The sequence below is a fragment of the Falco peregrinus genome, chromosome 13, assembly GCF_023634155.1.
Source record: "Falco peregrinus isolate bFalPer1 chromosome 13, bFalPer1.pri, whole genome shotgun sequence".
NCBI lineage: Eukaryota > Metazoa > Chordata > Aves > Falconiformes > Falconidae > Falco > Falco peregrinus.
This window is the reverse complement of record NC_073733.1, coordinates 151523-175473: the sequence shown is the minus strand read 5'-3', so window position 1 is coordinate 175473 and position 23951 is coordinate 151523. Positions and strand designations below refer to the sequence as shown.

The 23951-nt window shown below is 44.7% G+C and overlaps 1 pseudogene; it reads right to left on the bottom strand.

The window, feature by feature from the left end:
* The window catches only part of LOC129785600 (ankyrin repeat domain-containing protein 26-like), a 43909-nt pseudogene extending 20238 nt beyond the window's left edge, over nucleotides 1–23671 (bottom strand).
* Between the last annotated feature and the right edge of the window lie 280 nt (nucleotides 23672–23951).

Here is a 23951-nt window from a genome sequence, read left to right as displayed (position 1 = left end):
AATCAGCAATAAGCACTGACATGGTAAAAAACGGTCCATGGTGTGCCCACGGTACCCAAACAAGCAAGCAGCTTTGTGTTTGATCATTATTTTGACTATTTTTTCCCATATACTCGCAACAGTCAACAAGAAAAAAAAAAAAAAAAATCAAGTGTCAGCGTAAGGGAAGAACTGCCAATTGAAAGCCTGCTTTAGAAATTCTGCAAAACAAGAATCAACCACCACTAAAATTACTTGAAAGACTGACAGAAACATTTGTATTTGAATGGCGTATATTGCAAGGAAAAAGCTTTACAGGTAATTTCTAGGGTAATTTCGCAAAAAGTGTAACTTTTAAAGTATAAATTTAACGCTGCTTGGAGAATTCACTTAGAATGAAAATACTACTTCTTTATACTTGACAGATGCTTGAGGATTTTGAACACCTGCTGAAGTCAAACCCAGGCCAAGCTGGGACCGGCCTCGTCTTCCTCGTACTCCCCTCCCCCGCGCTGGGAGGCCCAACTCCCCCAGGCCCAGCTCCCGCAGCCTCCCCTCACAGGGCTGGTGCTCCTGCCCCCGCGCCAGCCCGGCATCTCCCTGCCGACCTCACACGGGCTGGGCAAGATCTCCTGGGCTGGGCGGCCAAAAACCGGACCCCGGGCTCGAGACACAGCTCAGCAAGCCCTGAGGAGGGGTGGGCACTCACTGCCCCCAGTGCCCTGGCACTGCTGCCCCCCAGACAGCCCAGGCCGCTGCGGGCCGCCCCAGCTGCCAGCTCACGGTGGCTCCTGCTGAGCTCGCGCTCTGCCTGGGCCGCCTGGCCCTGCTGGGCCAGCTCCCCAGCCACGCCATCCCACCGGGGATCACCACGAGGAGATCTCCCCTCCCAGGCCAGGGCTCTGCAGTTGTCCTTGCTCAACTGCCTACGGTGCCTGCTGGCCACCCCTGTCGGACGTGATGTCAACAGCGATGAGAAACCTCACGCCTCCGGGTCTAGCTCAGGAGTGTGGGGAAAGGGGCAATCCCAAACTTGACCTTTCCAACAAACAAACAGGTAAGCAAACAAATGCTCTAAGCTCTGCTTTGACTTGCACTGGGTGGAGTTACCAGAAATCCTAGTATTATAGGCCAACTGAAGCTGCGAGGACAAAATGAAAAAAAAACCCACACCCAACCACCTCGCAAATCTCTCTTATAAATCTGATTTCCCCGTACACACTCTCTTGCTCTTTTCTTGCTAGAAAACAAAGTTAGAACAACATCCAGAAGACTGTACATGGAGCTGGTATCCGGACGTTTTTCCCCTCTCACATTATGTACTTCATAGCATAACTGGCCCACGGGATTCAAAAAACCCAAACCCAAAAGACTGGGAACTTCTCATCCTGTTGCCTGCACCATCGGTGTCTTTCGGAACAAAACCACTGACAAGATAATACATTATCAGACCACAATTTACATACCTAAGGCTTTGGATACCCCTTTTCCATTCCGCTTCTTGGTGAGCCGACACGGATTTCAAATCTTGAGTCTTCTCCGCTCTGAACTGTGACTCCTCCCTTTCATCTTCCAATTTCCTTACTTCTCTTGAGAGCGCTTTATACCGATTTTTCTGACGTTCTATTCTCCGTTCATATTCAAGAAGTATGTTTTGCATTTTCAACAAAGTAGCAGAACCTGTTTTGAGACAGAAAAGACACAAAGCTGCACAAATACTGCCCAATGTATAAGCTGTTCAATGCTTTGCTGTATTAGGTGCAGGTGGCAGGTTAGTGGGAAGGTCCCTGTGAGAAGAAGCCAGGGGTCGCCCCGTGCTGGCCATGGACGGTTTCGATGGACCCACCGCAGGGCACAGCTGAGCCTCTCAGCCGTGCTGGCAGCTCCTCAGGAAAAACAAATGTAGGAAAGGGCGAAACCACCACACGGGCAGAGAAGGGGAAAAGCATGTGAAAACCAGCCCCGCAAACGAACACCCAGGTCAGCGAAGGAGGAGGGAGAGGTGCTGCTCCAGGTGCCAGAGCAGAGATTCCCCTGCAGCCCCGGAGAGAACCATGCTGGAGCAGATACCCACAGCGCAGTGCTGCGGAGGACCCCGCGCCAGAGCAGGCGGATCCTTCCCGAAGGACCTGCGACCCATGGAGGGCCCAGGCTGGAGGAGATTTTCCCCAAAGGACTGCAGCCTGGGGGAGGACTCACACTGGAGCAGGGAAAAGGGACGAGGAAGGAGCAGCAGAGAAACTGCTACGTCCCGACTGCCGACCGCAGCCTCCCCGCGCTGCCTGGGGAGGTGGCAGGGAAGGAGCGCAGCAGAGCTTGAGCAGGGGGGGTGCCGACGTGTCCTTCTCAGGTTTGGGGTCTTTGTTTCTCACTATCCAAATGTATTTTAATCGGTGGAGTCTGTTTTGCCAGTGACAGTCACTGGGAAGTGACAGCCCTGCCTTCACACTGACCCACCAGCTTTTTCGCCCCGTTTTGTCAAGGAGGGGCAGTGGCAGCACTGGGGGGGGGAGTTTGGCCTTCGGCCAAGGTTAACACTTGCCTAATGAAATTTTAGCATAGTTTAAGAGCCCTAGTAAGTGATGCTTATGTTTATATAATGCCTTGTGCATATACGCAAGCATCTTATGACAGTTGAAATTTGTTACATATATGTACTTACTATTTTTAAGCAAAGCCATTATTTTGCTGTACTCTTTGTCATTAGCTGTTGAGGGGGGTGCTGGTTGTGGCTGGGATAGTGTTAATTTTCTTCGCAGTCGCTGGTACGGGGCCATGTTTTACAGTTGTGCCGCAAACAGGGTTGGTAGCACGGGGATGTGTTCCTTATGGCCCAGCAGCGCCCACACAGAGCCAAGGCCTTTCCTGCTCCTCACCCCACCCCACCAGCGAGCAGGCTGGGGGTACGCAAGGAGCCGGGCCGGGACACGGCTGGGACAGCTGACCCCAGCTGACCCAAGGGATGTGCCATGCCACGCGGCATCATGCTCAGCATATAAAGCTGGGGGAGGACGAAGGAAGGGAGGGACATCCAGAGTGACGGCACTTTGTCTTCCCAAGTATTTGTTATGCGTGACGGAGCCCTGCTGTCCTGGAGATGGCTGAACACCCGCCTGCCCATGGGACGTGCTGGATGAATTCCTTGCTTTGCTTTGCGTGCGTGCGTGGCTTTTGCTATTAAACTGTTTTCATGCCGACCCATGAGTTTTCTCACTTTTCCCTTTCCGATGCTCTCCCCCACCCCACTGGGGTGGAACAAGTGAGTGGCTGTGTGGTGCTTAGGTGTTTAGGTGTGGCTGGGCTTAAACCACATCAAGGGGATATAAAGAAGAAAAAGCTCTTGCTGACTTTTGATGACCGCATTAGAAGGAGCTGAACTGTACTTTGCAAGAAACTGCTTCTCCAGCTCTGACTAGACAGAGAACCAATGATAACGTAAGGCACATCGGCTGGTAATGCAGGCAACATCTCAGGTTAGGTGACAGTTTCACAGCTTTTGAGGGGGATCTCTAGTCACACAGAGATACTATATCAAAATATGAAATTAAAATACTTAGGAGTGCCTACAAAGAAATCATGTTTTAAGGGGAACTTGTAACAGCTGAAGACAGAGACTTGAAAACATACCCGTATGAACCATGCTAAGCTCTTCCAACAGCAGCATAGTCTCCTTGTAGGCTGAAGCTTCTAACCGGACATCCTCTGAAGTTGGGTCAGATGAGTGAGTTAAACCAGGGCCATCAGTTACTTCCATTGGTATGCTGACCTACAAAAAATACAGTACTTTCTGTAATTCCACTGTCTAGTATTACAGACCATTACAAATGCAGGAATGATTCATTCTCTCCCTCACAGCCCACAGATTTGTCTCAAATACAATAAAGCTGCGTACCAGCAGCAATTTGTACATCTGGTTGATCACTACATAAACACTGCTCCCATCGAAGTGATTAAAAGCTGATAGAGACTGTTTACCAAGAAACTAGTTTTACAGTACCTCGTTCCTTTCACTCCTGGTTGTTGCTGCAGGTCTAGAAAACAGAAATATATTTCAGTACTGAAATGCTTACTTTGCATTATGAATAATACCTACCGTAGCTTTGAAAACTTAACTGCAGAACTGAATTAAACTAAAATCTGGTATAGTAACTTTGCTAGATATAGTTCAAGACTGAAACAATTATTGTGTGCTATTAATGTCTACTGGAAGGCTAATTTTTCCGCAAGATATTAAGCAAATAGTTGAAATAACTGTTCCCTAAACTTCACGCAAAGTGACAGAAATCTTACAGCTACAGACATGGAGCTATACGGTTACGTGCATTCCCTGTTTAATACCAGGGGTTCAGCTCCCTTCAGTAATGAGAATCCTTCTCCTACAGGTCAAAGAACTGTAATTTTGGATTCTCTGGTGTCCTGCGTCTGGCTGGGATGCAGTTTGTTTTCTTCACAGCAGCCCACGCAGCGCTGTGTGTTAGATTTCTGACCAAAACAGTGTTGCTAACACACCAGATTTTTAGCTAGGGCTGAACAGTGTCAACAACTTCTCTTTCGCACTTTGCCACAACCCACACAAGTAAGTTCAGGGTGGGCAAGAAGTCAGGAGGGAACAGCTGCAAGAGAAAAGGTGGAGCGGGGAGCAGGGCAAAAAATCCTGAGTACCTGCAGTGAAAAAAACTGAGATACCTCACCCTTTTTAAACACATGAAATACTTCTATGCCTGTGCACACACTCATGTAATTAATCAGAATTTGTGCACGTGACCTCATTGTTGACTTGGCCAGCATGTTCAAAAGCACTCTAAACAAAAGTGAAGTGTTTGTCAACACAAAGCGCATCAGGTAGTCACAGGAAAGAACAAGAAAGAACATCAGGTGGTCACATGAAAGAACAAGAATCTTCATAGGCGTCAGGTTTACAAAAAACCTAAACACACAACAAAAACTCAAACTAGCCTCTAGCTCTCAGGCCAATTTTTATCATTAAGTAAGTTTTATTTTCAACATTCCTTATATGCATACCTTCCTTCATCCTCAGATGTTTCACTGGAAGTGCTCTCGTCCGGTACTTGACCGTGATTGCCACTGGAAGAGCTCATCTGCTGATGAGCCTTCTGCTTTGAAGGCTGTCTTTTACTTTTCTTTGCACCTTTGGCATTCAGGGCAATTTTACTGCATTACACAGAAAGAAAGAAAAAAAATCACCAAGTGAATAGGTTTATAAAAAATATTTCTGTGAAACAGACATACTTAAGATGATGTCCAGAAACAACCGAGACAAAAAATATCTATGATAAAATCACAGACTTGACTGTAAAGATCGTGGAATATGCCCAAGTATTTAAAACCCTTCCCCTAGGAGTGAGGGGGACACGTGGAATCTGAGCTAGATCCAGGTTAAGCTGGACTATATCCAATAGCCACGGTACAGAAAGCACCTAGAGCAGAGATTCCTTTGAAGGACAGACAGAAAAAGCTCCTGCTTAGGTCTGCATAAAAATACGTGTGCCTTCTTTAGACTTTTGAGATTGGTTTGGTAATATCATCTTTTCCCCTCTCCTGACAAAGGGCATATTAACTTAATGAAAAGGAAAACACCAACTGCACGGAGATCACTAAAATCACCTAGAAAAGGGAGCAGTAGCAAACCCCAAGTTCCTACTTTTCTTTTCTAGGTGGCCTTTTCCTACAAAAATAACTGCTTTTTCCAGTCTTCAGTTCTGGTTTTGAAGATGCATTTTACCTCAGTGTTGACATGGAAATCACAGGAATTTAGGTGGGGGTTTTCTTTTGGTTTCCCCTTTTCTTTTTTTAGAGCAGGCAATAAATTTGAACCTCCATCGTGCGCTTCATTTTGTCAAAAAAGAATTTTTCTTCATTTTTTGAGAAGCAGTGGACTACTCACGATGGCTTTCACCACTGAGGAAACTACTTCAACTACCACAGTATCAGAAAACCTAAGACACTTACATAGCACTACAAATAAGAGCTAGAGATTATTTCCTTAGCTTACCCTTTCATTGGCACTTTAATCAATTTTGAGCTCTCCCCAGATGAAAAACTCCTTTTGTCTTTTTCTTCTATCGTGTTTTCACTCTCCATTTTCAAACAGTCATTCTTCCTTACAGTAATCTTTTGTTTCATTTGCCGATTAGTGATGTTATTTAATTTATCCACACATTCCTGTTTTGCCACCGCCTGCACTTTTGAACATCTTTGTTTGCTTTTTTCCTTCTTAACCTATAAAAACAAAGGTAAGCTTCATGTATTTCTAGAAGACAGAAACACCACATCCAAGATTGATTAATTCAGGGTTTACCCCTGAAATAATATAAAACGATCTTTTTTGTAATTCATACAGAAGCATTTTCACAAAATTACACTACAAAGTGTATTATGCCATTGAAAGTACTTTGAATTCACTCATCATGCAAGACATAACAAAAATACGGCCCTTAGAAAGAAAACAATAGTGTCTCTTAAAACAGGAGCAACAAAAAAGTGAAAACATTACTGATGGACAAAGCATTAGGAGGACTGCACAATGTTCGTTGTAACACCACCAGAAAAAAATCAAGTGGATCTGCGAACAAGGAGAGGAAAGAAAAAAAGATCCCAAACCCACAAACACAACTGGTTTCACAGGAAAGAGGAATTTTAGTGAAAGGCAATGAAGACACACCACGCAGATAGCACAGCACATGAATTAGTAGTCAGGACCCTGTTTAGAAGCTATTTTCATTCTTTGATTCAGAATCAGAACTGATGTAATTGTATGGATTTCTTTTTATGGCAATGAAGAGATAACTACTTGCACTGGAACCAAGTGCCACCTATTGTTAAACTGGAACAATAATGCATTCCGTTTTCCAAAAATGGGGGAAAAAAGACAACTCTCCACTGCCCTCTTTATTCACAAGTCACCTATTCCCATTAGAACAAACCCCAGTTTGTAGGAAGCATCTTCCCGTCGTGACCAATAGCTAAAGTGAGCAGCACCGTTGATCCGGAGCGAGATTAAAGAGTAGCAGGTGAACCACCTCTTCTGGCAGCTGTACCTTCTCTTTCTCCAAAGCCAGGAATACTATTTGCAGCATTCCTACCTTACCCTTAAATCTTCCCGTATCTTGGTTTAGTTCTTCATCAAGATTCCTTTTCAGCATGACACATGATTGCTGAGCACTTGCAAAAAGACTTTCCATTTCTGTTTCTCCTATTTTGCTGTCAATAAAGCAGTCCCTGGGAACATCATCACTAAATCCAGAGTCTTTTCCAAGTTCCCTCTCTGTTACAAGAAGTGCATTTTCACCACGTGTAGGAACTGTCTTATTTTAGGAATAATATTAGAAATGTCATCCAAAAGACTTGTTTTAAAGCTGTATCTCAGGGAGTATTCAGGACCTCCCACTGCATTTCTACTACTTCCATTTTCATTCTCTTCCGTTTCCATAGAAGGCATTTTTTTCTCTCTCTCCTTTTGCTAGAGGCATCTTTGTATCACTGATATTGGTTGTGCAATCTTCTTCATCTGTACTCCAGGTATCTTCCATGTTTGCATTTCAGTTATCTTGATCAGAAAGGACACCAAGACTCGGATTACAGTTTCCATTTTGGGTACTTTTCCACCTAGCCTAAGTTTAGTATCTCCAAATTCACCTTTACTTTCTAAGTTGTTACTTGATTCTGTTGCATGAGACAAAACAACATGAGAACTCTTCAGCTCAGCACTGAAGCCATCTTCTGACATTTCTTCCACAAGGGAAGGAGTTTTCCCAGTTTCATGAATTGCACCAGGCAGCTGCTTTAGCTCTGCTGTAACATTTTTACAATTTGTTTTCAATTCCCTTTTCTCATTTTCAACTCACGTTCTTGCATATCTTTCTTCCCAAGGTTTTGGACTTAACTGCTTGTCAGCACTGTGCAATTCCTCATTTTCTGCTGTGAAATTTCTGATGTAAAATTTCTGCCTTATCAGTGTGATTTTCATGTGCTCGTTTTTTCTGTCAAGTTGGTAGTTTCTAAAATATATTTATCCTTAAGTAAACAGGTACAGACAGAAAGATTATCAAGAAATAATATTACAGTTAATCTACAATTTCTGTTGCAAACTCATCCTATAATAGAAATAAGGCATTTTGAAAGCCATTTTCACTACAAAAATCAAGGGACACTAAATGAAAGGTTCGCTGCACACCATCTTCTTAACAAGAGAAGGACTCAGAGACAGCAGTTTCTTGGGTTAGGTTTGCCTAGGCATTAGGGTTGCTTTTACCTTTTAGCCTGCTTGCTTTCTGTAACTGCCGGCATTTGTCACAGAGCATGTTTATTTTTCACGGTTTATTGCTTTAATACCATTTTTCATTAAACTGCCAACATTTTCCTCACCCACCCTCCTCCCGCCATCGCGCTCTACCGTCTGGCATCGCACAGTCCCCGGCCACCTAAGCTAACCCAAGGGGAATGAACATGACAAGCTTTTTACCGTTCACCACACAGAGAACTGGCTAAGGGAGGATTATTTCTTCACCCAAGCTTCAGAAATAATAAATTCCACTCCAAGGTGCAAAGGAAAGGATTTATTAGGGAAACCTGCCTGCTCCTGCCCTCACCCCAGAAATCAGGAACCCAAGCTTGCAGGAAAACCGCACCATGCCTTAACCCTACCCAGCCCCCTCAAGCCCCTGTCCCCACGCTCTGTTTCTCAACAGCTCCGACTGCTTCTGCCCCGTGTCACAGTCCTGCCCACACGCCTCCTCGGCTCGTGGTGCCTTCTGAACAGGGCCTGCAGCCCTGGTGTCCCAGCGGGCTGAGACCCTCACGCTCCTCGCGCTCCTCTCGTCAGCCAGGCCCTGTTCTCCCGCGGCAAAGACCCCTCCGCTCACAAGAGGGAAGGAGCACCTCAGCCAGACACCACCTGTCTCACCCTCCCCCTTCCCAAGCTCACTGGCCAACTACTACCGCCTTGCAACAGGCTTAAGTCCTGCGCTTTGCCTGCTAGAATTAGGCACGTCCCTCTCTCGCGATGCCCGGCTGTGGGGTGGAAATCATTTGCTACGCTGTCCCTTCGGGTGTTCCAGAGGACGCCAGACCCCGCTGCGCAGCCCTGCCCCGCACGCCCAACACAAGCAGGACGCCTGCCTTATTCCCCTCTAGGATACCCTCTGAGAAACCCTTTTCAAACACTTCGCGTGGCCAAACAAGAGCGTATTTTGCAGAGGCTGGGGAAGCCTCAGAAAGGTCACCACATTTCAAGGCGCTCTCTTTGATCCTTGCCTTACAAAGAGGAAGACCGGCATGTTTCATCAAACAGATCAGCCTATTACAGACAAATCTCCCTCTTCACTTGAACGTGCATTTTGCGCAGGCAATAAAACCCGCATTTGCCCGCACTGTTTCTCAGCAGTGCACAAGAGGAAAAACACCCCTCAAAATTTAAGCAAACCAACTGAAAAAAAATCAGTGTAACAGCAAGCATCCGGCATAGTGACAAGGATTTTACCCCACCATAAGAAGACTGTATCCAGCTTTCCTTCAGACTGTAATACAGCCTTCACCTACAGGACTCTCCCTTCAGCATTATTCACTGACTGGTAAGTTTTCTTTACCTTAGTGTATAGTACAACTTACTGAATCAGACTGCAATCCAAAATATTTGGGTTCACATACCCGCACACCATAATATTCAATGCCATCCTTCATGTCTTCTTTTTCACCTGATGATGACATATGAAAGGTAGATCCTGAGTTCTCACCTGCAGTGAAAAACCACACATTTTTATAAACAGCATGACTTCATATTACTTACTTACACCTAAAGTGCATCTTGAATCACCCTACTTGTGACAACAATCTTAACACAAAATAAGAAAAAAACTACATGCAAGTACAATGGCTCTGTTCATAAAAGAACACTACGAAGAGATTGTTATGAACACCTTCAACATCTTCTGCGTGTCCTAAACCAAATTCCTCCAACAGATCCGCAAAACAAATCAATCAGATGCTTTATTAAATACTCCCGTCTAGAAAGATTACGAAGCTAAACCCAGAACTACATGCCGTGAACATTACCTGATTTCTGCTGCATTTTTTTAGGAGAGGTTTCATTCATTTCCAAAACAGATGCAGGGGTCTTCAGCTATGAAAGACAACCCAATGACGACAAAAAAAAAAAAAAAAAAAAATAAAATCAAACTTAAAGTAACTACATAATATTTAACGAGCAGGACAAGTAGTCGGTCTGACACAAACAAATACTTACCTGGGAATTGTCGGGGTTCTCCAAAATGCCTGGAGGTAAAAAAATGTTTTGGGAAGTGTTACTTCATTTAGTTGAAGGTACCTTTCACTCCATTCAACATCAGCAGTTTCTACAACTAAGTATTACTCGCAAGCTTTATTCCATCGAGACTGCGATACTTAACATTCAATCCACTTCAACATCCAGCATTTGTATCGGTATACAAGAAATGGACAACGCACGCTTCCCATCGTGCGCCTTGGATTTAAGAAATACTACTCACAGAACTAGGACAATCCATAGGAAGCAGGAAGGACATGCTTGTTAACACAACAACAAGATCAAAATACTTATTTTGAGGAGCTGAATCCTGCCTTCTACAAAGATTATTTCAAAAGCCAAAGCTGGTCTGCTGTAACGAATTACCATAAAACAGGCCAGCAGCACTACGACTGCGATTATCCTACAAGTGTTTAATGTTGAGGAGTATTTTCCTTTCCATTGATGGGACAGAGGAAACGTGGGTGCGGACACAGACACCTCATACACATCATTCAATGAGGTAGAAGCAAACTAGTTCTTATCAGGTTGTTCGGGTCTAGCTTGTGTGGAAAGGAAAAAAACCAACACCTTACAATTGGTTGTAATCTGCATTTATAGCACAGTTCCAAATATGTATTTTTTTAAAAATTTTTTGTCCAACATGGAAATCATTTACAAACCCACACAATCTACTGGCCCACCTATATTTCTCAAGTCCTCTGCTTTAGTCATCTTACAGTTTGAGTCCTCTCATGAAAGAAGTGCACGAAATGTTACTAAGAAGGGCTCCACAGCAAAATTTTCATGTTTACAAAAGCGGTTAAAAAGCAAACAGCATTTGATTTCAGTAAACTTGGTGGTCTAGCAGTACAGAAAAACCTTAGAAAGATTAGCGTAATCACCTTTTACCTCCTTTTTACGCTGACTTTAAACTTCTCTTAGTAGAATCATACAAAGCATGACAACTACTCAGCAAGGGGATTTACAAGCTCCCAGGAGCTTTTAAAGTTTTGCTTCCAGCTTACTAAACTAAAACTGGATACGCTTCTTCAGCTATTCTATCATACTTACACTACAAGCAGGACTGACCGTTTAGTAAAGGAGAAATCCTTCAGATGAGAGTTCTACGCCAAAGAGCAAAACTTCCCTGCCACTCTACACTCCAGATGCTCAAGAGACAGCGGCACAAACTACAGGCAGAAGCCCTTCACAACAAACCCTGAACTTTCAGTCACATTTTAGCTCCTAGGCAAAGCATAACAGCAAGGTATCAAAAATTAAGACGGGGGGAAAGTGCTTGGCCACATCATAGCTTTCTCCTGCTACGTTATCATCCAAGAACGTTCAGGTGTTCAGACAGGTCAGCCCTAAACCACATACACTTTCAGCACTATGCCACAAGAACCCGAACCCAAGGAGATACAAACACATCCAAAGGACACACGCAACGCAAACAAGGTAACTTCCCTTACAACTTGCCAGCAAGCGCCGTGAGAGCTGGTGTTCATTAACAAATACTAAGCACTTCACTGCTATAGCGCGCACCCACACCGTAAGCGCATTCCTAAGGCAGACATCGATAAAAGCTCACTTCAGCCTATACGTGTTTACAGACAAACATTTAGTCCACCACGAAGTTACCGGTGTGGCGCTCCCCTGAAACAATCCGCGAGCGTGCTCCGTGTCTGTCTGCAGCTGGAAGCAACACACCAGGTGATCCTTCTTCCGGACTTTCAGAATCCGCCTGTAGAGCATAACACACGGGCGTGAGCATCGGTACAAATTCTCAACTCATTTCTACGCAAAATGTTCCTGCTAAGCCAACTTGCACAGCATGGAATCACAAAAGCCTTTGATCAGCCCCTTGGAAAGGGCACGTCAAGACACAGTCTATTGGAAAATCACAGCAGACTTGTGTGTTTTCAGATCTTGGGCAAAAACCTCACAACTCATCTAAACTAGTCTGTCACGCTGGCAAACTGCACAGCCGCAAGAGAGAATTAACACGGTAACTCGAGCTGTGGGTTGCGAACCCGTAACCGCAGGTCTGGGGGGGGCCCAACTTTCGACTGAACTCGTACCCGACACTCAAATTTGTGCTGATGTTCCCCAGGCACACGTCCTGCAGTGGGGAGCGAACACATTGCTACTCCCGGTTGCACGGGCTGAACAAAGACAAGCAAGACAAAGCTTACAGAAACCAAGGCTCTACAAAAAAAAAAAAACCCAAAACAACCCAGCAGCATTTGAGCCTTGTATCTTTAAGAAGCGGGTGGGGAAGAGTTCCTTCTTCCTCACAAGAAAAGTCAGAGGGCGTAAGCTACAGACTCTGCTCGCTTTCTTCTAACCCATTACCACAGACAGGAAGAACTAAAAGGGCCAACACAGCCAGCACGTGCGGTATCTCTGTTGAACATTACTCTCAAAAAGGGCCAAAAAGGTAGAAAGGCTCTTTCCCAAAGCAGCTCATCGTCTAGGCTGCAGACCCTAAGGGCAACCACTGAACACGTCAGCGGAACAGAGTTGTGTGGTGAAAAAGCAACAATCCCGCCAGCCCCGCTGAGAAGCTCAGGCTATTTTAAGCAGCAAGAAACTTCACTGCCGCAATACTGTACTAGAAACCCAACTGCAAGGGCCAGTTGCCACGAGACCCAAATCATTAGCTCGACCTACCTTCACCCCAAGCCTCGCTGAGCAGCTAGCACACAGCACAAGTATTTCAAGGGCCCCCAGTTACAAACATACAGCAGAACCAGGAGAAGGGGAAATAAGCCTCAGCCGCGGCAGGGCCCAAGCTCCGAGTGCTTCTGGATCTCGCTCCCCACCCCCGCCCCACTGGGAACCCCGGTGTCCTTCACAGGGAATACCTCAGAATCCCAGGGAGATTCAGCATCTTCCTCTTCCTCTGCTCCCACTGCAGTCAGGGCACCTACAAATGCAGGAAGAGGGGAGACACTGAGCCCTTCTATTTCACTCTGCTTTTCCCCATCACCCCTGCGCCCAAAAGGTGCACAGCGGTTCTGTTGCCGAGGACAAACTAAGGAGCGAGTGTTGAATTCGAGGGTTTCTTCACACCCAGCACACAACATACCACGGTATTTCCTTTGGATCGCCACCTCTCTTGCCTCCTCTCCAGCAGGAGATGGCTATGCACAAAGCTTTGCTGCTAGAGAGGGACGCAACATTCTTCGCACAAGAAAAGCGAGCAAGACAGGAAGAAAATCCAGAAGATCATAAAAATACAAAAGGGTCTACTATTGATGAATCACAGGGCCAACCTCGCTTTTGGCATTTTCTCCTGTAGGTGACTCCTTTCACAAACTTTCATTGTCTATGTGCTACTCCTAGAAGCCTCTCCACCCAAGTACAGCAGCGGGTGGTCAGTCGGTCAGACAGATGGGGCTGCTCCTACTCTGCTTCCATGAAGGTACGCTTACCAGACTTCTTCTGTCACTTCACCAGTGTTCACTCAGGTCACAAACAGAAAAATGCAGGCAGCTTCCTACCATACAACTTGATATGCGCCATCACTCCCATCATGTAACATGGGCACCACAATTTTGCTTAGAAGATAGACTTAGATATTTTGTGGATGCAGGAGAGCTGTGACACCTCCCCTGTGCACAGCACAGGCTGAATGACCAGCTTTTCTGGTCAACCGTATCGGCCTGAAAGCTGGATAAAAGCAGACCTGCGAGCACCCAGGGTTTTCTTTTGTACGGGCCTTCTAAGGATGCAAGTCACATTCTCTGTTCAGAGTACGTAGGTGTCTTCGTCTTTCGGATTCTGTTTCAGAGTGCAGTCACTTCAAAATCAGGCGCCATGCTGCTAGAATGAAAAGCAAGCCTTAACTCCTCTTCAGCCTTGCCCATCACGGTCAACGGGAAAGTTTTCAGCAGCAGCTATCTGAGCCTGAAGTCTCCCTTTTTAGGTAAGATTTTAACAACGTTGGAGCCCCTAAGAACCCTTTTCCATAGGGTTTAATCAATCTTGACATTTCTGTATGATGGGTACAGAACAAGGAAGAAGCAGGAAAGATGAAAGGCTACAGTGTTCTTCTACCTGCAAAATTCCAGTTCTCATCGTGTCAGTAACTCCAGTCCGTAATTATTTTCTCCAACCACTGGAAAAATAACTCAAAAACATCAACTAAAAAGATAAGGACTTCTCCCATTAGCTGTTGCAAGTAAAATTTCTTCTTTCCTTGGAGCAGTAATTCACGAGTCTATTTTCTGCCAACACTGGCTTCTATTGGCTTCTGTCAACATTGTGAAAGAGGATGACTCCTCGCTGTCAAGAGTTCTTCACTTTTAGGACAGGGAGAAATTCTTAGTTAAAACACTGGCAGAACCCTACTCCAAGGCTTCTGAAGAGACCACCATTCAAAAAAACGTATATAAAAAATTCACAGGGTAAACCAGATTCCAGTATTGTTGCCTGTCATCTATTGCTACCATGCATTTTTATTAACGGATGCCTGCAGTGCAGCGCACACAAAAAGATGCGAATCCCCCACCTTTTACTCTGTCTGCTCTTCTAGCTAGCGTTGAAAAATGACTTCTGGTCATCTGAGTTCTTTCCAATTAGTCCTCACCTCTCCACTCTATTCTGAGGCTTCCCTCCTCATAAACTGTCTTACATAATGACTTTTTGCAGATTGCAGTGGACAGCAGCTACTCTTCTATACAGAAAACACGAGAACACCACTACTTTGCCTCAAAAATAGATTTTAAGAATGTATTACTATGCGACAGTAACAAAGTAAATAGAATGGGAAATTCCAGCCCTCACTGAACATTTAATTGTGAAAGATACTGTACCTGTTCTCCAGATTTATGAAATCAAGTTGTCAAGGATGGCATTTCAACCCTTTTAGAGTCAGAAATATTTGTGCTGCAGGAATCACGATGCTTTGCCGAAGCAACCTAAATTCCTTAAACCCAAATCCAAACATAAAATGTTTGAAAGAAAGAAATTTTTACATCTACACCTACTTCTTGGCACCTGACCTTCAAGGTAACATACGGCTAAAAACCAGCATGACGCAGCTGAATAAAGCCACGCAGGAAGAACAGCCGACATGAAATGAGCCACGAAAAGGCAACTTTTCTGTGTCGGGAATATCGTAACATACCTGTCCGTTGTGGGGCTACGCTTCACATTACTGTGGAATACACGCATAACCAAAACTCAAGTTTTAACTGAACAACCTCTAACAAGTATTTGTGTGCCTTACCAGAACACCGTCACTGCAAAATAAAGGGCAAGAGAGGACCTGTCGCTTACCCATTGCAAATACAGGAGAGGGAGAAGAGCGAGAGGAGAAGGAGGAAGATACATCTCCTAGAGAGAAGTTTCATCTCTATTATTGTCAAAAGAACAACAATACTGGTTTTTTCTTCGCCTAAAGCACAGATGCCAAAGAACTTGTAACTTCTAAGTAGAGAATACAAATAGTTCCAAGTCCGCTTACTTTTCTGCATATCTGTTCACCTCTCTCTGGTTTATATTGTCAATAGCCAATTGTAGAAACTCTAAAACCTGAATGGCAAATTGTTTCTCATCCGATTAACAAGCGTGATTAATACAAAATACAACACAAATTATCAACTATACAAATCAATAAACCTCAGAACAAAGAAACAAAAAAACCCCATTAAGGTTACATACCCTCTCCCCAATACATAGCCGACCAGCTAGCCGCCTCAACTTTAGCCTTGTTTCCAAAGAAAAAAGAATTCCTGACAACACGCTGACACTCATTTCCTCCCATCTTGCCTCTCTTCCTCACCTCCCTCCCCTGCCTCTGAGCCTGCCGGTCATTTTCCATGAAACAAGAGAGGGAAGCCTCAGAGGAACGTGTTTGTACATGTTTCAAAACGACTGCCAGACAGGTAGAGATAAAGCCAGGCAAGTAATAATTCCTGCAAACTACAGCTACGGCACGAGCCCAAGAATTCCCCTTTGTGGCTCACCTGCAGCTCCTGGACAGCCTAGCCTACAGCCCCCTAGCCTGGAATCAGCCACAGCACATGCTCAAAGGACCAAGACAATCAGGAACGGGGGGGGGGGGGGGGGGTTGAGCCCCTGAAAGAAAAGCAGACTTTCAGGACTGCCTGAAAAGGGGAGATGACAGCAAGTACGGTGTAGGAAGCTTACATCATGGAAGGGTATGGACAGTGCTGAACAGCAGGCTAGAGGAGGGAGCAAACGCATACACCGAGGTATATTTCAGCACACCACCTGCTCCCGGGATGCCTTGCTAGAGCCATTAATTTCGTATTAGAAAGAAAATTGCAAGTACAATGGCTCTGTTCATAAAAGAACACTACGAAGAGATTGTTATGAACACCTTCAACATCTTCTGCGTGTCCTAAACCAAATTCCTCCAACAGATCCGCAAAACAAATCAATCAGATGCTTTATTAAATACTCCCGTCTAGAAAGATTACGAAGCTAAACCCAGAACTACATGCCGTGAACATTACCTGATTTCTGCTGCATTTTTTTAGGAGAGGTTTCATTCATTTCCAAAACAGATGCAGGGGTCTTCAGCTATGAAAGACAACCCAATGACGACAAAAAAAAAAAAAAAAAAAAAAAAATCAAACTTAAAGTAACTACATAATATTTAACGAGCAGGACAAGTAGTCGGTCTGACACAAACAAATACTTACCTGGGAATTGTCGGGGTTCTCCAAAATGCCTGGAGGTAAAAAAATGTTTTGGGAAGTGTTACTTCATTTAGTTGAAGGTACCTTTCACTCCATTCAACATCAGCAGTTTCTACAACTAAGTATTACTCGCAAGCTTTATTCCATCGAGACTGCGATACTTAACATTCAATCCACTTCAACATCCAGCATTTGTATCGGTATACAAGAAATGGACAACGCACGCTTCCCATCGTGCGCCTTGGATTTAAGAAATACTACTCACAGAACTAGGACAATCCATAGGAAGCAGGAAGGACATGCTTGTTAACACAACAACAAGATCAAAATACTTATTTTGAGGAGCTGAATCCTGCCTTCTACAAAGATTATTTCAAAAGCCAAAGCTGGTCTGCTGTAACGAATTACCATAAAACAGGCCAGCAGCACTACGACTGCGATTATCCTACAAGTGTTTAATGTTGAGGAGTATTTTCCTTTCCATTGATGGGACAGAGGAAACGTGGGTGCGGACACAGACACCTCATACACATCATTCAATGAGGTAGAAGCAAACTAGTTCTTATCAGGTTGTTCGGGTCTAGCTTGTGTGGAAAGGAAAAAAACCAACACCTTACAATTGGTTGTAATCTGCATTTATAGCACAGTTCCAAATATGTATTTTTTTAAAAATTTTTTGTCCAACATGGAAATCATTTACAAACCCACACAATCTACTGGCCCACCTATATTTCTCAAGTCCTCTGCTTTAGTCATCTTACAGTTTGAGTCCTCTCATGAAAGAAGTGCACGAAATGTTACTAAGAAGGGCTCCACAGCAAAATTTTCATGTTTACAAAAGCGGTTAAAAAGCAAACAGCATTTGATTTCAGTAAACTTGGTGGTCTAGCAGTACAGAAAAACCTTAGAAAGATTAGCGTAATCACCTTTTACCTCCTTTTTACGCTGACTTTAAACTTCTCTTAGTAGAATCATACAAAGCATGACAACTACTCAGCAAGGGGATTTACAAGCTCCCAGGAGCTTTTAAAGTTTTGCTTCCAGCTTACTAAACTAAAACTGGATACGCTTCTTCAGCTATTCTATCATACTTACACTACAAGCAGGACTGACCGTTTAGTAAAGGAGAAATCCTTCAGATGAGAGTTCTACGCCAAAGAGCAAAACTTCCCTGCCACTCTACACTCCAGATGCTCAAGAGACAGCGGCACAAACTACAGGCAGAAGCCCTTCACAACAAACCCTGAACTTTCAGTCACATTTTAGCTCCTAGGCAAAGCATAACAGCAAGGTATCAAAAATTAAGACGGGGGGAAAGTGCTTGGCCACATCATAGCTTTCTCCTGCTACGTTATCATCCAAGAACGTTCAGGTGTTCAGACAGGTCAGCCCTAAACCACATACACTTTCAGCACTATGCCACAAGAACCCGAACCCAAGGAGATACAAACACATCCAAAGGACACACGCAACGCAAACAAGGTAACTTCCCTTACAACTTGCCAGCAAGCGCCGTGAGAGCTGGTGTTCATTAACAAATACTAAGCACTTCACTGCTATAGCGCGCACCCACACCGTAAGCGCATTCCTAAGGCAGACATCGATAAAAGCTCACTTCAGCCTATACGTGTTTACAGACAAACATTTAGTCCACCACGAAGTTACCGGTGTGGCGCTCCCCTGAAACAATCCGCGAGCGTGCTCCGTGTCTGTCTGCAGCTGGAAGCAACACACCAGGTGATCCTTCTTCCGGACTTTCAGAATCCGCCTGTAGAGCATAACACACGGGCGTGAGCATCGGTACAAATTCTCAACTCATTTCTACGCAAAATGTTCCTGCTAAGCCAACTTGCACAGCATGGAATCACAAAAGCCTTTGATCAGCCCCTTGGAAAGGGCACATCAAGACACAGTATATTGGAAAATCACAGCAGACTTGTGTGTTTTCAGATCTTGGGCAAAAACCTCACAACTCATCTAAACTAGTCTGTCACGCTGGCAAACTGCACAGCCGCAAGAGAGAATTAACACGGTAACTCGAGCTGTGGGTTGCGAACCCGTAACCGCAGGTCTGGGGGGGGCCCAACTTTCGACTGAACTCGTACCCGACACTCAAATTTGTGCTGATGTTCCCCAGGCACACGTCCTGCAGTGGGGAGCGAACACATTGCTACTCCGGTTGCACGGGCTGAACAAAGACAAGCAAGACAAAGCTTACAGAAACCAAGGCTCTACAAAAAAAAACAAACCCCAAAACAACCCAGCAGCATTTGAGCCTTGTATCTTTAAGAAGCGGGTGGGGAAGAGTTCCTTCTTCCTCACAAGAAAAGTCAGAGGGCGTAAGCTACAGACTCTGCTCGCTTTCTTCTAACCCATTACCACAGACAGGAAGAACTAAAAGGGCCAACACAGCCAGCACGTGCGGTATCTCTGTTGAACATTACTCTCAAAAAGGGCCAAAAAGGTAGAAAGGCTCTTTCCCAAAGCAGCTCATCGTCTAGGCTGCAGACCCTAAGGGCAACCACTGAACACGTCAGCGGAACAGAGTTGTGTGGTGAAAAAGCAACAATCCCGCCAGCCCCGCTGAGAAGCTCAGGCTATTTTAAGCAGCAAGAAACTTCACTGCCGCAATACTGTACTAGAAACCCAACTGCAAGGGCCAGTTGCCACGAGACCCAAATCATTAGCTCGACCTACCTTCACCCCAAGCCTCGCTGAGCAGCTAGCACACAGCACAAGTATTTCAAGGGCCCCCAGTTACAAACATACAGCAGAACCAGGAGAAGGGGAAATAAGCCTCAGCCGCGGCAGGGCCCAAGCTCCGAGTGCTTCTGGATCTCGCTCCCCACCCCCGCCCCACTGGGAACCCCGGTGTCCTTCACAGGGAATACCTCAGAATCCCAGGGAGATTCAGCATCTTCCTCTTCCTCTGCTCCCACTGCAGTCAGGGCACCTACAAATGCAGGAAGAGGGGAGACACTGAGCCCTTCTATTTCACTCTGCTTTTCCCCATCACCCCTGCGCCCAAAAGGTGCACAGCGGTTCTGTTGCCGAGGACAAACTAAGGAGCGAGTGTTGAATTCGAGGGTTTCTTCACACCCAGCACACAACATACCACGGTATTTCCTTTGGATCGCCACCTCTCTTGCCTCCTCTCCAGCAGGAGATGGCTATGCACAAAGCTTTGCTGCTAGAGAGGGACGCAACATTCTTCGCACAAGAAAAGCGAGCAAGACAGGAAGAAAATCCAGAAGATCATAAAAATACAAAAGGGTCTACTATTGATGAATCACAGGGCCAACCTCGCTTTTGGCATTTTCTCCTGTAGGTGACTCCTTTCACAAACTTTCATTGTCTATGTGCTACTCCTAGAAGCCTCTCCACCCAAGTACAGCAGCGGGTGGTCAGTCGGTCAGACAGATGGGGCTGCTCCTACTCTGCTTCCATGAAGGTACGCTTACCAGACTTCTTCTGTCACTTCACCAGTGTTCACTCAGGTCACAAACAGAAAAATGCAGGCAGCTTCCTACCATACAACTTGATATGCGCCATCACTCCCATCATGTAACATGGGCACCACAATTTTGCTTAGAAGATAGACTTAGATATTTTGTGGATGCAGGAGAGCTGTGACACCTCCCCTGTGCACAGCACAGGCTGAATGACCAGCTTTTCTGGTCAACCGTATCGGCCTGAAAGCTGGATAAAAGCAGACCTGCGAGCACCCAGGGTTTTCTTTTGTACGGGCCTTCTAAGGATGCAAGTCACATTCTCTGTTCAGAGTACGTAGGTGTCTTCGTCTTTCGGATTCTGTTTCAGAGTGCAGTCACTTCAAAATCAGGCGCCATGCTGCTAGAATGAAAAGCAAGCCTTAACTCCTCTTCAGCCTTGCCCATCACGGTCAACGGGAAAGTTTTCAGCAGCAGCTATCTGAGCCTGAAGTCTCCCTTTTTAGGTAAGATTTTAACAACGTTGGAGCCCCTAAGAACCCTTTTCCATAGGGTTTAATCAATCTTGACATTTCTGTATGATGGGTACAGAACAAGGAAGAAGCAGGAAAGATGAAAGGCTACAGTGTTCTTCTACCTGCAAAATTCCAGTTCTCATCGTGTCAGTAACTCCAGTCCGTAATTATTTTCTCCAACCACTGGAAAAATAACTCAAAAACATCAACTAAAAAGATAAGGACTTCTCCCATTAGCTGTTGCAAGTAAAATTTCTTCTTTCCTTGGAGCAGTAATTCACGAGTCTATTTTCTGCCAACACTGGCTTCTATTGGCTTCTGTCAACATTGTGAAAGAGGATGACTCCTCGCTGTCAAGAGTTCTTCACTTTTAGGACAGGGAGAAATTCTTAGTTAAAACACTGGCAGAACCCTACTCCAAGGCTTCTGAAGAGACCACCATTCAAAAAAACGTATATAAAAAATTCACAGGGTAAACCAGATTCCAGTATTGTTGCCTGTCATCTATTGCTACCATGCATTTTTATTAACGGATGCCTGCAGTGCAGCGCACACAAAAAGATGCGAATCCCCCACCTTTTACTCTGTCTGCTCTTCTAGCTAGCGTTGAAAAATGACTTCTGGTCATCTGAGTTCTTTCCAATTAGTCCTCACCTCTCCACTCTATTCTGAGGCTTCCCTCCTCATAAACTGTCTTACATAATGACTTTTTGCAGATTGCAGTGGACAGCAGCTACTCTTCTATACAGAAAACACGAGAACACCACTACTTTGCCTCAAAAATAGATTTTAAGAATGTATTACTATGCGACAGTAACAAAGTAAAATAGAATGGGAAATTCCAGCCCTCACTGAACATTTAATTGTGAAAGATACTGTACCTGTTCTCCAGATTTATGAAATCAAGTTGTCAAGGATGGCATTTCAACCCTTTTAGAGTCAGAAATATTTGTGCTGCAGGAATCACGATGCTTTGCCGAAGCAACCTAAATTCCTTAAACCCAAATCCAAACATAAAATGTTTGAAAGAAAGAAATTTTTACATCTACACCTACTTCTTGGCACCTGACCTTCAAGGTAACATACGGCTAAAAACCAGCATGACGCAGCTGAATAAAGCCACGCAGGAAGAACAGCCGACATGAAATGAGCCACGAAAAGGCAACTTTTCTGTGTCGGGAATATCGTAACATACCTGTCCGTTGTGGGGGCTACGCTTCACATTACTGTGGAATACACGCATAACCAAAACTCAAGTTTTAACTGAACAACCTCTAACAAGTATTTGTGTGCCTTACCAGAACACCGTCACTGCAAAATAAAGGGCAAGAGAGGACCTGTCGCTTACCCATTGCAAATACAGGAGAGGGAGAAGAGCGAGAGGAGAAGGAGGAAGATACATCTCCTAGAGAGAAGTTTCATCTCTATTATTGTCAAAAGAACAACAATACTGGTTTTTTCTTCGCCTAAAGCACAGATGCCAAAGAACTTGTAACTTCTAAGTAGAGAATACAAATAGTTCCAAGTCCGCTTACTTTTCTGCATATCTGTTCACCTCTCTCTGGTTTATATTGTCAATAGCCAACTGTAGAAACTCTAAAACCTGAATGGCAAATTGTTTCTCATCCGATTAACAAGCGTGATTAATACAAAATACAACACAAATTATCAACTATACAAATCAATAAACCTCAGAACAAAGAAACAAAAAAACCCCATTAAGGTTACATACCCTCTCCCCAATACATAGCCGACCAGCTAGCCGCCTCAACTTTAGCCTTGTTTCCAAAGAAAAAAGAATTCCTGACAACACGCTGACACTCATTTCCTCCCATCTTGCCTCTCTTCCTCACCTCCCTCCCCTGCCTCTGAGCCTGCCGGTCATTTTCCATGAAACAAGAGAGGGAAGCCTCAGAGGAACGTGTTTGTACATGTTTCAAAACGACTGCCAGACAGGTAGAGATAAAGCCAGGCAAGTAATAATTCCTGCAAACTACAGCTACGGCACGAGCCCAAGAATTCCCCTTTGTGGCTCACCTGCAGCTCCTGGACAGCCTAGCCTACAGCCCCCTAGCCTGGAATCAGCCACAGCACATGCTCAAAGGACCAAGACAATCAGGAACGGGGGGGGGGGGGGGGGGTTGAGCCCCTGAAAGAAAAGCAGACTTTCAGGACTGCCTGAAAAGGGGAGATGACAGCAAGTACGGTGTAGGAAGCGTACATCATGGAAGGGTATGGACAGTGCTGAACAGCAGGCTAGAGGAGGGAGCAAACGCATACACCGAGGTATATTTCAGCACACCACCTGCTCCCGGGATGCCTTGCTAGAGCCATTAATTTCGTATTAGAAAGAAAATTGCAAGTACAATGGCTCTGTTCATAAAAGAACACTACGAAGAGATTGTTATGAACACCTTCAACATCTTCTGCGTGTCCTAAACCAAATTCCTCCAACAGATCCGCAAAACAAATCAATCAGATGCTTTATTAAATACTCCCGTCTAGAAAGATTACGAAGCTAAACCCAGAACTACATGCCGTGAACATTACCTGATTTCTGCTGCATTTTTTTAGGAGAGGTTTCATTCATTTCCAAAACAGATGCAGGGGTCTTCAGCTATGAAAGACAACCCAATGACGACAAAAAAAAAAAAAAAAAAAAAAAAAAAAAAAAAATCAAACTTAAAGTAACTACATAATATTTAACGAGCAGGACAAGTAGTCGGTCTGACACAAACAAATACTTACCTGGGAATTGTCGGGGTTCTCCAAAATGCCTGGAGGTAAAAAAATGTTTTGGGAAGTGTTACTTCATTTAGTTGAAGGTACCTTTCACTCCATTCAACATCAGCAGTTTCTACAACTAAGTATTACTCGCAAGCTTTATTCCATCGAGACTGCGATACTTAACATTCAATCCACTTCAACATCCAGCATTTGTATCGGTATACAAGAAATGGACAACGCACGCTTCCCATCGTGCGCCTTGGATTTAAGAAATACTACTCACAGAACTAGGACAATCCATAGGAAGCAGGAAGGACATGCTTGT